We start from the raw sequence: 12,768 nt of genomic DNA on the forward strand, positions 1-12,768 counted from the left end.
TGGTGCAGATAGATAGAAAGTAAAAAAAAAAAGATCCAATCTGTTTGCATAATGGACGTATTTCTCTTCATCAATGTCAAATTCTACTCTCTTCTCCAGTGAACTGATAATTACATCATTATCTGCTTTTAAATTTGAAAGATAATCTATTTGACTTCTACATCTGGTAATTCCTGCCACAGAAATAGATGAGGTTGGGCTTTTAGATTTATCATCATAGCCACAAGAGATATTACTGAGCAACTTTGTTCAGTAAGATTTGATGTTTGGCAGTACACTGTCATTTACAGGCAAGGTCATGGAGGATTGAAGCTCTCTTGCTAATTGTTTCTACTATGATTGATGTAGGAAGGCTTTTTGTTTGCATAAACTTGTCAAAAAGAAATTCTAAAATGACCTCTCCTCAGTTTAGAAAGCACCAATTTCACAATTTTATTGACACCAAGCAAAAATTGATATAGCCAGCGACATGGGCTGTATTTGTGTACCTGTCTGTATTGCTTAGATATGCCCTAAAATATTTCATAGCTAAGAAAATAATATAGGCTAAGATTAATCTATACTTAAATGACAAAATACTGCATTACTTTTCCTTCTGATTATATTGGGTAAATATGATTAGAAAGTTGTTCACATACCATCCATAATTTTGACTTTGGTATTTGGAAGAAATCAACAGCACCTTAAAAATAAATTGTTAAATTACTTAGTTAATTCTGAAGTTGTTACATATATTCTTCCTATCTTTTGCAATCTCTGTTATAATAGCTATAGAAAGCACACACATTGATGTGCTTGAGAATTATATCTTATTATTATTGACGCCTTCACTGGCATTCGTTTTCACCATAGTTTGGATTATCACAATTTGTCATTCTTGTCAGTGTAAAACAAACCAGCTATGAAACTAAATAGGTTTAATTATCACCATTAGAATTAATTTGGCTAACATATAATTTCTATAGATAGAAAGTAAATTTAGATCACCCTAGTCACAAAAATTAGATATTTCTGAGACACAGTGAAATCGAACAATTTAGAACAATCAATTGGAAGCGAAAATGTTACATTCATTTTCATGAAGAAATCATACTGTTTGTCCCTATCCAGATTAATATAAAGCACGTGTAATTTATCAATGACTCTCTTCATTTGCACCAATCTGGCAAATTCGCATTAAGAAGATGTTATCTCAGACAGTTCTTATACATGAAGCAATAATTTGTGGGGAATATGTATTAAGAGAATGTAAACTTAATTCTTAGTTTAACTGATCTCCAAAGAGAGAGTTACATATAGGAAAAACTAAGATTTAGGTGATCAATATGTACTAGTCAATTCATTTAGTTTTATACACAATCTATGGGATCCACTCCACATGAAAAAGTTAATATATCAATAAATACATATGTTTGCTCTAATTTGCAAATAATTAGATCCTTCGAAGGTGGTCATGTCTAATTTTGGTGATGATATTTAAAGGGGATTTGGGTAAACTAGAAAAGAAACCATGAGAATACAAAAATGATAAGAGAAATAGAGACTCCTGTATCTGTAATAGTTAAATCAATTCCAGCCTGACTGACTCTCCTATTAATAAAAAACAGACTATAATATACGAACATGTAACAAAAAACAGCTCCTGAGAAACACTAGCATGAAGGATGCAGGCAGATTCTCCTGGGGAATTTAGACTTAGAGCACAGGAGTTATATGAACTGAGTTTCTATTTTTGTGGCCTAAAGTATATTCACTGGCAGGGTACCTAGTGAAAAGGCACACAGACTTGCTAGCCAGGAGACCCAGAACACTGAGGCCAGGAAAATTCTGGCTAGAAAATAGAATGGTGAAGTCCTAGAAGGGAAAAGACCAGAGAGGAGACAGCAAATTCTAACTATCCACAACCTTGATTAATTATGGAAATATTCATATACAGAAAAGACCCCAAACAGCTCAAACAGAAACAAAAGATCTGAACTGAGACCAAAGATGTTACTCAAGAGATAGTGTTTACAGTTGAACTCTAACCAAGATCATTGTGTACTAAAATAAATAAACAATATTTATTTGACAAAAATAACAGAATCCAGAATTTTCACAACTTAACCTTCATAATGTCTAGAATACAATCCAAAATCGTCCTAACACAAACCATGAAGAAAACATAACATGTTCCCAAGGGAAAAGATTATCAACTAAGATTGACCCTGAGATAATCCAGATGTCACACTTATTAGACAAAGATTGTAAAGCAGCTACTAAAACTACCTAAAATAAAGTAAAGTAGAATATGCTCTCAATGGAAAAAATACAAAAAATTTCAGTAGGGAAATAGAAATGATTTTGTAAAAGAATCAAATAATGGGAAAGCAAAAACTGATAATACATGAAATAAATATAAAAACTGGATAGAAATTATACAAAGTAATAAACATAGAAAAAAATGAAATGAAAGTGAACATAACCTCAGAGACTGGTAGATAATATTCAATGGTACAGCATCTTTACATTTGGAGTAAAAGAAGAAGAGGAAAGAGAGAATGAGAAAGAAAAACTATGTGAATAAATAACGACCAAAAAATTTCTCAAATTTGATAAAAGACAAAAATTGACATCTATGAAATGTTCAAAGAAAAAAAAATAAAAGAAACCACAAAGAAGCAACACTCATAGCAACACTGAAGGCGAAAGGAAAAGAGAAAATCTTGAAAGCAATAAGACAAAAATGAGACATTACATAGAGTGGGGCAACAATTCGATTAATGGTAACTTCTCCTCAGAAACTAAGGAGGCCAAAATAGAGTGAAACATCTTTAAAGAAAATCGCTATCAATCCAGAATTCAACAGCATGTGAAAATGTCTTTCAAAAATCAAGACATTTAAAGATTAAAAAAAAATAGAGAATTTTTCACCAGAAGACTTTCACTACAAGATGCTAAAAAGAAATGTCTTATAGCCTCAATGGAAATGATACTAGATAGAACTTTGTAACCTCAGAAGAGAATGGTGTGCATCAGAAATGATTACTCTTGGCATCCGTGCTAAAGAGTATACTTTAAAAAAAATTATTCCTCTTGTGCTCTTTATACTGCATTAACTATTAAAAGCAAAATTTGTAACATTGTATTGTGGACATTATTGCACACATAGTTATACATATATATGTATAAATATGTACAAATGTATACATTTATACATATAGACAGACAAAAATATTTGTTAACTGTTATATAAAGCATGAAGGTGATATATTTAACTGCAAAGTTTCTACATTTTATATGAAATGCTATAACAGGAACAGTAAATGGACTGTACAATTTAAGAGTCTATATTGTAATTCTAGAAAAGACACACACATTGCAAAATGCAAAGAAGTATATAGCTAAAAAGACAAAGGGAAAAGAAAAGAAAATTCTAAAAAAATATTTAATATGAGAACTATCCTCATTATCTTTCCAATTTTTCTATAAACCTAAACTGGTCTAAAAATAAATCTTCTTAAAAATGTTTAAATAAATTTTAATATCCAGAAAATTAGGCACAGAGGAATAAAAAACAGAGGGAATATATATAAAATTTTAAAATTAAAAATCAAAGCAATCATCATTAATTACATTAAATTTAATAAATTAAACATTAAATCAAAAGCAAAGGTTGTCAGAATGAGGAAGGAGAGAAAATCCAAGTACATGTTGTCTCCAAGAGAGTATTCTTTAAATATAGAGACTCTTATAGGCTCAAAATAAATAAATGGAAAAGCATACCATTCAAACAAATAGAAGTTCAGAGTGGCTATATTAATGTTGGGTAAATATTACGTAACACAGATTAGAAGAAAAAAATTAAGATGAAATATAAAGAAGGACATATCATAATAAAAGCCCATGTGAATATGAATATATTTAATATTAGAGCTTCAAATCATGAGACAAAAATTGTCAGAATTAAAGGAAAATATAGACAATTCCAAAAGATAATCTAATCCTGCCTTCAGAATTTAGAAAAAAAGGGCAAGTTAAATACAAAGTAAGTAGAAGAACAGAAATGATAAATATAAGAGCAGAAATTAATCAAGTAATAAATTAATAAACATTAGAAAACATAAATAAAACCAAAGTCTCATTCTTTGAAATGATCAGTAAAATAACCACTAGCTCGACTGATGAAGAAAAAAGGAGAAAGGCATAAAAAGCACAATTATAGAGAATAAAGAGTGGACGTTACTGAAGATCCTACACACGTTAAAAAGATAAGAAATTTAACGTAATAAACAAATTCTGCCAAAGCATTTGAAACTCTAACCCTGGACAAATGACCATATGATTTTTTTCTGTACAATTTTATAATTCAGTAAAATACATTAATTGTTTTTGAAATGTTAAACCAACCTTTAATTCTAATTCTTCTTTTAATTAGTTGTTATAATGGCAATATTGGCCTCATAAAATGAGTTGGGTAGTATCTCCTCATCTGTTTTCTGGAAATTTTTGTGAAAGATTGGCATTATTTGGTTGATAGAACTGAACATGGTAGCCATCTGAGTCTGAAGTTTTCTTTTTGGGACTGTTTATAATTATCAATTCAGTTCTTCTAATTGCTATATAGCTATTCAAATATTCTATTTCTTTTTGTGTCAGTTTTGGTAATTTGTGTTTTCCAGGACATTTGTTTACTTTATCTACTTTGTCAAATATGTTGGCATAGTTTTAAGTGTTCCTTTATTGTCCTTTTACTATCTGTAGGATCTGTACTGTAGTATAAAGTTAAGTGCAGACATATAGATCAAACTGACAGAATAGAGTCCAAATTGACCCAAACTTTCATGGTCAATTGCTTTTAAACAAGGATTCAAAATTAATAAATGGGAAAAAATGAATTTTGACCCTTAATTTACACCATACCAAAAAAAGCCCTTATAATTCATCACAGATAACACTTATGTAAATGCTATAATATAACAGCTATAATAAAAATCTTTATGATATTGAGTTAGGTAAATTTTATTAAATAGGGCAGAAAAAATTAAAAACAAAAAAATAAATATCATTAATTAAATTTTAATCTTTTGCTCTTCAAATGATAGTTAAGATCATGCCACAGATTGAGAGAAAATATTTTAAAAGCATGTGTTTGATAAAGCATTTCTATCAAGAATTTAGAAAGACTACTTATAACCTAGTAAAAAAAATAATAAAAAAATAATTTTAAGCGACAAATCACAAAAGACTAAGAAACAATGCTCAGGGTCACTTCTCATTTAGGAAATGCAAATTAAAAAATTGAGGGTATAATGCAAAGTGAAATAAGTCAGAGGGAGAAGGTCAAATACCGTATGATTTCCTTCAGTAAGTAGTAGCTAATAACAACAATAAACAAACACATAGGGACAGAGATTGGATTGGTGGTTACCAGAGGGGAAGAGGGGAGGGAGGAGGGTGAAAGGGATAATTCGGTACATGTGTGTGGTGATGGGTTGTAATTAGTATTTTGGTGGTGAACATGATGTAATCTATGTAGAAATGAAAGTACAATGATGTACACCTGAAATTTTTACAATGTTATAAACCAATGTTACCGCAATAAACAAAAAATTAAAAAAAAAAAAAAAAGGGGTAGCGGGTCCGGCCTGGTGGCACAAGCGGTTAAGTGCTCGCGCTCCGCTGCGGTGGCCCGGGGTTCGCTGGTTCGGATCCCGGTCGTGCACCTACGCACTGCTTGGCAAGCCATGCTGTGGCGGCGTCCCATATAAAGTGGTGGAAGATGGGCACAGATGTTAGCCCAGGGCCAGTCTTCCTCAGCAAAAAAAGAGGAGGATTGGCAGATGTTAGCACAAGGCTGATCTCCTCACAAAAAAAAAATGAGATACCACTACATAGCCACTAGAATTAATAAAAGCAAAAAGTGTGTCAATACTCAGTGGTAATAAGGATGTGAAACATCTCAAACTCATACGTTGCTAGTGGGAATGCAGAATGGTACAGCTGCTTTGGAATACCATATATGGCATTATATTTTAAAGTTAAACATTATCCCTACCATAAACCCAGTGATCTCACTCCTAGGTATTTTACCACAAGAAAGAGAACATATGTTCAGACAAAGAATATCACATTAATGTTCACAGAAGTACTGTTTGTAACACCCAAAATTAGGAAGTAACCTAAATGTCCATCAACTGGTGAAAGGGTAAGCATATTTTGATATGAACATATCATGAAATACTAAAAAGTAAATAAAGAAATAAAATACTAAGAAAAAAATACCGTAGACTAAATTCGAATTACTATAGTAAGAGAAAAATTTCAAACCTAAGTCTATATAAGGCATAACTGAATTTTTATGAATTCTAGAAAAGGCAAAACTGATAGTGACAGAAAGCAGATCTGTGATTTTCATGGGCCAAGAGACAGTGGAATAGATTGAGGATACAGGTACACCTCAGGAAGATGAAAATGTTCCCTATCTTGATTGTATACAATTACTAAAAAACAACAAAATATACTCTTAAAATGAATGGATTTTTTTGTATGTTTAACACACTTTAATAAAGCTGGAAAAAAATAGACAACATTCAAGAGGAAAGATGAGAGAAACTCATGTTTTTGACTAAAGAAAGAGACTAACAGATGATTATAGGATATGACGAATTTTAGTCTGTATGTATCTTAAAAGGTTGCAGGGGAATACAATTCAGTTTAAGAAAGAAATATTTTACTTGTTGATAAAGGAAACTATACTTAATGTTTAAATCAAAAATCAACAAAGCAGAAGGGAAAAAGTTTAAGCACACGTTTTACTAAAGATGTTCTAGAGCATCTGTCTCATTTGGCTGTACTCATTTGCTTGAAGTTTAGAGGATGAATTTGAGGTAGGCAGGAAATAGATATGAGCTGGGAGCAAGGTCACTCCCCCAGGTGCAGCGTCCTCATTACCCGGCAGCAGTTCTTCCAATGTGCAACACTCCCCCTGACCCTGACCAAGAGTAGCCCCAAGACTCATTATACCCTCATTTGAGTTGCAGTTTTGAGCCCCCTTGCAGGGGATCAACACCATGACGGTTCCAGAGATGCCTGTATAAGGGAAAAATCTCCCCCTCCCAATGTGGGGGTGGAGACAATGTCCCGATTGGTCCACCTTCCAAGACCCTCACCAGCCCCCAGGACCTGACCTTCCAAAACTACTAACCACCACAACCTTGGCTCAGTTGCTCACCTCCAGCCTGCCCGCCCCTCCCCTTGGGGGTGTACTTTCGCTTTGCTAATAAATCCTCATCTGTTAAAACTTCTGTGTGTCCACTCTCAAATTCTTTTGTGTCTGTGGACCCAGAGCCTGGGACCTCACTGCACCAATCTGACCAGTGCCAGTGTCCTATCCTTGTTTGGATTTAATTTTTTTCCAATACTGTTTGTAAAACTAACAAGGCACACGTGGTAGATAGACTCCAAAACTACAGCCTCCTCGCCAAAAAAAAATTAATTCTTTTTCCTTCTGTGTAAGTTGTTTCTCATTCTTTTTTTTTCTGGTTTTGAACAATAGAATGTTGTTGAATGACATTCTGGGATTTCTGATATCAGAACGAGGAGCAGCAGCATCCACTTCCTGTCTCCTAAGCTACCCCGTTAAGAGCCCGAGGCTTCCTGATAGAAAGAGAGAGGCCGCGGTGAAGACAGCAATAAGGCTCCAGACTTGTGAATGGAGAAACAATTTTGGATGTTTCAGTCCCAGCCACAAGGTGACTGGATCTACTTGAGAGACCTTAAATGAGGCCAACAGAATAATCGTCTAGATATGGCCTGGCCAACCTAGAGAATGAAGAGAAATAATACAATTGTTGTTTTAAGCAACTAAGTTTTGAGGAGGTTTGTGATGCAGCAATATGCAGCAATAGATAACCAAAACAATAAATTGACATGAAGAAAAATAAGGAACAACTAGGTGGTTTTCAAATTCAGCAAATGTCCTAAAGATATTGGATTTCTGAAATCATGATGACAGCACATTAGTGCAGAGTTTGTGGTGTATTCTCACAGCAAATAAAGCTGCTATGACTTGCCATTTCATTGACCCAGGTCTCATCACAAAGAAAGGAAATAATGATCTCTTTCTCCGCAATTCTGCTGAGATAACTGGTACATTCTTGTCAGTTAGGGTCAGCTCATTACTGTAAAGATAAAGATTAAATAGAAGAATTTAGAACAGCAACTTACAAGCAAGAATCACTGGCCTAGTAGAAGAGCAAGTTTCTCAAATTGTTTTACAAAACTCTACGTACCCGAGGTGCAAGCCTAGCTTATTAATAGGGTAGATTTAGAAAAAGATAATGATTTTAAAAACAACTTATCAGTTTTTTGCCATCACCCCATAGCGGTGAGAATTATAGTGATTCTCCATGTCATTGCAAAAGCATAGCAAACAGGGAGATAAATCCATATCCAAAATAAATGACTATTCAATAAGGAATTGTTCATCCATACAGGAAGCTATCCAATGTAATCAACTATTAACCAGCTAGCTAGCTGGCTCCCCTTATGAAATGTTCTATCAGAGATTCAATATGAGCTTCTCTACTACAGATAAGATAGGACCTCATAACTTCTCATATTTAACTTCAGAGCCTTGATTTGTTGTTTCTTTCAAATTAATTAACAAATGCTCTGCTACAGAGTACATATGCTGTGCCATGCCCAATTCAGGAATTTCTACTCTGACATTTATATTTATTACAAGAATTTTGAGCAGCACTAATATTGGTAGTAATTTAACTTTAAAACAAAACTATTCTGCTTCTTCTCAAGATTCTGAAGACTAGGTTAAGATGGCGAGTTAAGCTCTAAAATCTATTGTCATTGACAACTCTATGAATGACGATTTTGTCTTAAAGCATAATCACAATAAAATGTGAAAATAAATTTGAAACAGAGGTTAGCTAAAGATTGCAAATTTCATCTCTGATTCACAACCCTACACTTATCATAGATGATTATTGTTTTAATACAATATAAATATTACAATTCTGAATTTATAAAATAGGTATATAAAATACTATACATGTCGGGAAACAATTCTCTATGAATATCACACATATATACATAGCTGATCCTCTGAGCAAAGGCATTTATGGCCAAACTAAGGATGTTTGCATAAGGAGACATTCCAGGATAGTAAAGTGTAGAGACACCACCCTCCTCAAAGACATTCCAGGTGTAAAGGTAAGGAGCTTTCCTTCCCTTCAAGAAAGATTGGCTTACATCCATGAGCAAAATAAAGATAAGAAAAATAAAATAAAGTGAAATAAAGATAAGATAAAATAAAGATAAAGTAAGTTAATGCCTTTCTCTCTTTCTCTCTCTCTCTCTCTTTCTAGAGCAGAGGATGGGCAGATCCCCCGCAGCCCATATAAGATCAGATTTGCATAATTTTGTGGTTCCTCTCTTGTAATGCACCCATTTCATGCATAGGTAACATCTAGCCCTCGTGAAATGCACTGTGGGTATTGATGTTCAGGGAATGATGCAAGATTCACAATTTCTGACAGCAATATCCTATTCATATGGATTATAAATGAAGGATTCCATGTTAGGTGTTTTTTAAAAATATATATTCTTCTATGGGACGGTTTAAAAGCCAAAGTACAATGATATCATCTTCACTGTATCACATCAAATTGTCACCGGCACTGGTCAGATGGGTGTGGTGAGGTCCCAGGTTCTTGGTCCACAGACACAAAAGAATTTGAGAGTAGACACAGAGCAGAAGTTTTAACAGATGAGGATTTATTAGCAAAGCGAAAGGACACCCCCAAGGGGAGGGGCGGGCGGGCTGCAGGTGAGCAACTGAGCCAAGGTTGTGGTGGTCAGTGGCTTTGGAAGGTCAGGTCCTGGGGTCCGGTAAGGGTCTCGGAAGGTGGACCAATCGGGGCATTGTCTCCACCCCCACGTTGGGAGGGGGAGATTTTTCCCTTATACAGGCATCTCTGGAACCGTCATGGTGTTGATCCCCTGCAAGGGGGCTCAAAACTGCAACTCAAATGAGGGTATAATGAGTCTTGGGGCTACTCTCTGTCAGGGTCAGGGGGAGTGTTGCACATTGGAAGAACTGCTGCCGGGTAATGAGGACGCTGCACCTGGGGGAGTGACCTTGCTCCTGGCTCACGTCTAGCTTCCTGTCTACCTCAGATAGATTTAGAGGCTTTATGTAGTTATTTAGTCCTAATATTAATTAAACAATGAGGTGTGTGTGGAGTTGCTCTCCATTACAAGAGTAGATCTTTGGAAACGTGATCTTGTAACCTTCTAAATGTTTCCATGAGGAAGAGAGAATATCTTTCTCACTGCAGTGGCAGAAAGTTGAGAACATTAAAATTTCTTTTATAGTCCTATAGAAATCTGTGGCAAAAGTAATGATTGTTCAATTAAGACCCATTCTATTCTCTTCTTGGGCTCATGGACTCGATGGACCACTTTGCTAGGCAATGCATTTTCATTCCCTCCTTGCAATCAATAGTTACATGTATCTAAATTTGCAGTGTGAGCAGAAGTGGTGGGATTATTATCCACCTAACTTGCTTAAAAGTCAATTGATTAACCTGATAAACCTTTATATTCTCTTTTTCTTTTGTGTTGTCTAGAATGTGGATTTGCCTGCAGTCTTTGTATTGTTTTGTTTTGACAATGCAGATAAGACTAATGCCAGAAGGCAAGTGAAGTGACAGGAAGGAAGAAAACAGGATCCCTGAATCTTGTGGATCGCAGAGCGCTTTCAGACTAGACCAGCAGAAATTTGTTGTTGACCTAAATTCATTTATTCAAAAACAGTCATTTTTATATGAAAAGCATTATGCTAAGTATCATGAAGACTATAGAAATTGCAATGAATTTATTTTTATAAAACACTATTCTATTAGGTGCCTTAGTAAATATAGAAATCAGTACATGGTCTTTCCAAGTGAATTTTGAAATGACAGAGAAATAAAAGTTCTTTTTTTCCCCCCTAAGGTATTGCATTTTAGTGGGTTTGGTAGGGTGCTAAGTCTTTTCTATAACTAATACAAAATTCTACCAGGATTTTAAGAAACTATTAGCAGAGTATAAGTCACTTCAAACTGACTTAAATTTGAGAACTATCGCCTTTGGAAATGAACAAAATGGAAATTATTGAAAACTTTGAAAGGCATGTATGAATAAAAGAATGGAATAAATAAGGTTGCCATTTTGTACTTTTTAAATTTTATTTTATGTTAGGATTATTTATCTTCTTCAGTCTCATTGTCAAAAGTTTATGCATTTGATGTGTTTTAACTAGAAGTAAGCTAATAATAGAAATAAATAGGATATACCAGTGCATAGACACTTGTGTCCAGTAGAGTCTCAGTTACCCTAAAATGACAAATAAATAACAGATAATTAAAAAGAAATAATGGAAAGGGAAAAGAGACGACACTGGAAGTCATTCAACAGAGACAGTTTTCCAGAGGGTTGTCCATGGCTAGCTCACCCAATCTTACTGTTAAATAACTAGGAAAGAATCTGGCTATTATAATGTACTCACCATCAGACAAATATATTACTCTAATAGTCAAAAGTCATATAGTAATTTTATGTTTTTTTCTTTCAGAATAATATTTGTCTTTACTCATCCTTTCCTATGTATTAGATATGTACCTTATAAAATAGTAATATAGAGATGTATGTCTCTATATCTATCTATCCATACACATAAAAATATAAAAATGGAAATTGTCTTCTCAGAAATTAAAAAAATATCATTTTCCTCTATAAGTTTGATCCCTCTTTTTCATTGCTTTTATATGATGTTTAGAAGTTTTGTTACATTATCTATGGGTACCTTTCTTAGTTTTTTTTTAATTTTTCAATTTGAGAACTCACGTCTTTCAGCAATTAGTTTTTCAGATAGTGCCTCCTAATTATTCCCTCACTTCTCTCATTCTCTTAGAACTATGCTAAATTTTGTACACCTAAAATTCATTTCTTTTACTTTACTATCCCTTATATATTAATGCTATTTCTGTGATATTTTTAAAATGTTCTTAATTCACTAATTCACTCTTTGCCTTGTATATTCTGTCATTATTTCAACAAATGCAACTTTTATCTCCCATGTTTCAATTGAGTTATTGACTTGGATTTCTGGTCTTATTTTTAAAACACTTATTTCGTGGTTGTAATCCACAGTTTGTTGATTTGTAGAAACAAAATTTTTTATGTTATAGTCTTTCATATTGCCCATTATCTCTAGTCACTCCAATGTAAGTTTTTTGGTTTGCTGAGTGTTTTGTTTCCCTCCCATTATATTGACTTTCTTCAGTTGCTTTGTACTACTTGATTTTAGAGTTATGTTATATAGAAGTGTCTTTCACTTGATCTTACAAACTTCCATGAGTCTCACCTTGGATAGAGCTTCCTGACTAAGCTCTGTTCATTGTTTTAGAGAATAGGCTCCATATTATATGTAGGTGACATGGTATTGACCCACCCTTCCAAGCTCTGGGCAATCAGCTCTTTCCAGGCTGTGGTCCTGGTGGGTGGGCAGAACTGTTTAAATACCTGCTTTATAAGCATGGTCCTTTTAACTATGGACATAGTCAGGAGGTAAGACCCTGGTCTTTGGATCTGTGCCTTATAGCCCAGCTCTGTTTCTGGACTTTCCTTTGTATGGACTAACTGCAGTCCCCATAGAACAAGGAACATTTGGGAGTGATCCATTTTTTTAGTGAATATTAATAGAAATAGATATTTCTATTTTTCTAT

Source organism: Ceratotherium simum, chromosome 10 (genome assembly GCF_057802395.1).
Source record: "Ceratotherium simum simum isolate JZ-2026a chromosome 10, ASM5780239v1, whole genome shotgun sequence".
In the NCBI taxonomy this organism is placed as follows: Eukaryota; Metazoa; Chordata; class Mammalia; order Perissodactyla; family Rhinocerotidae; genus Ceratotherium; species Ceratotherium simum.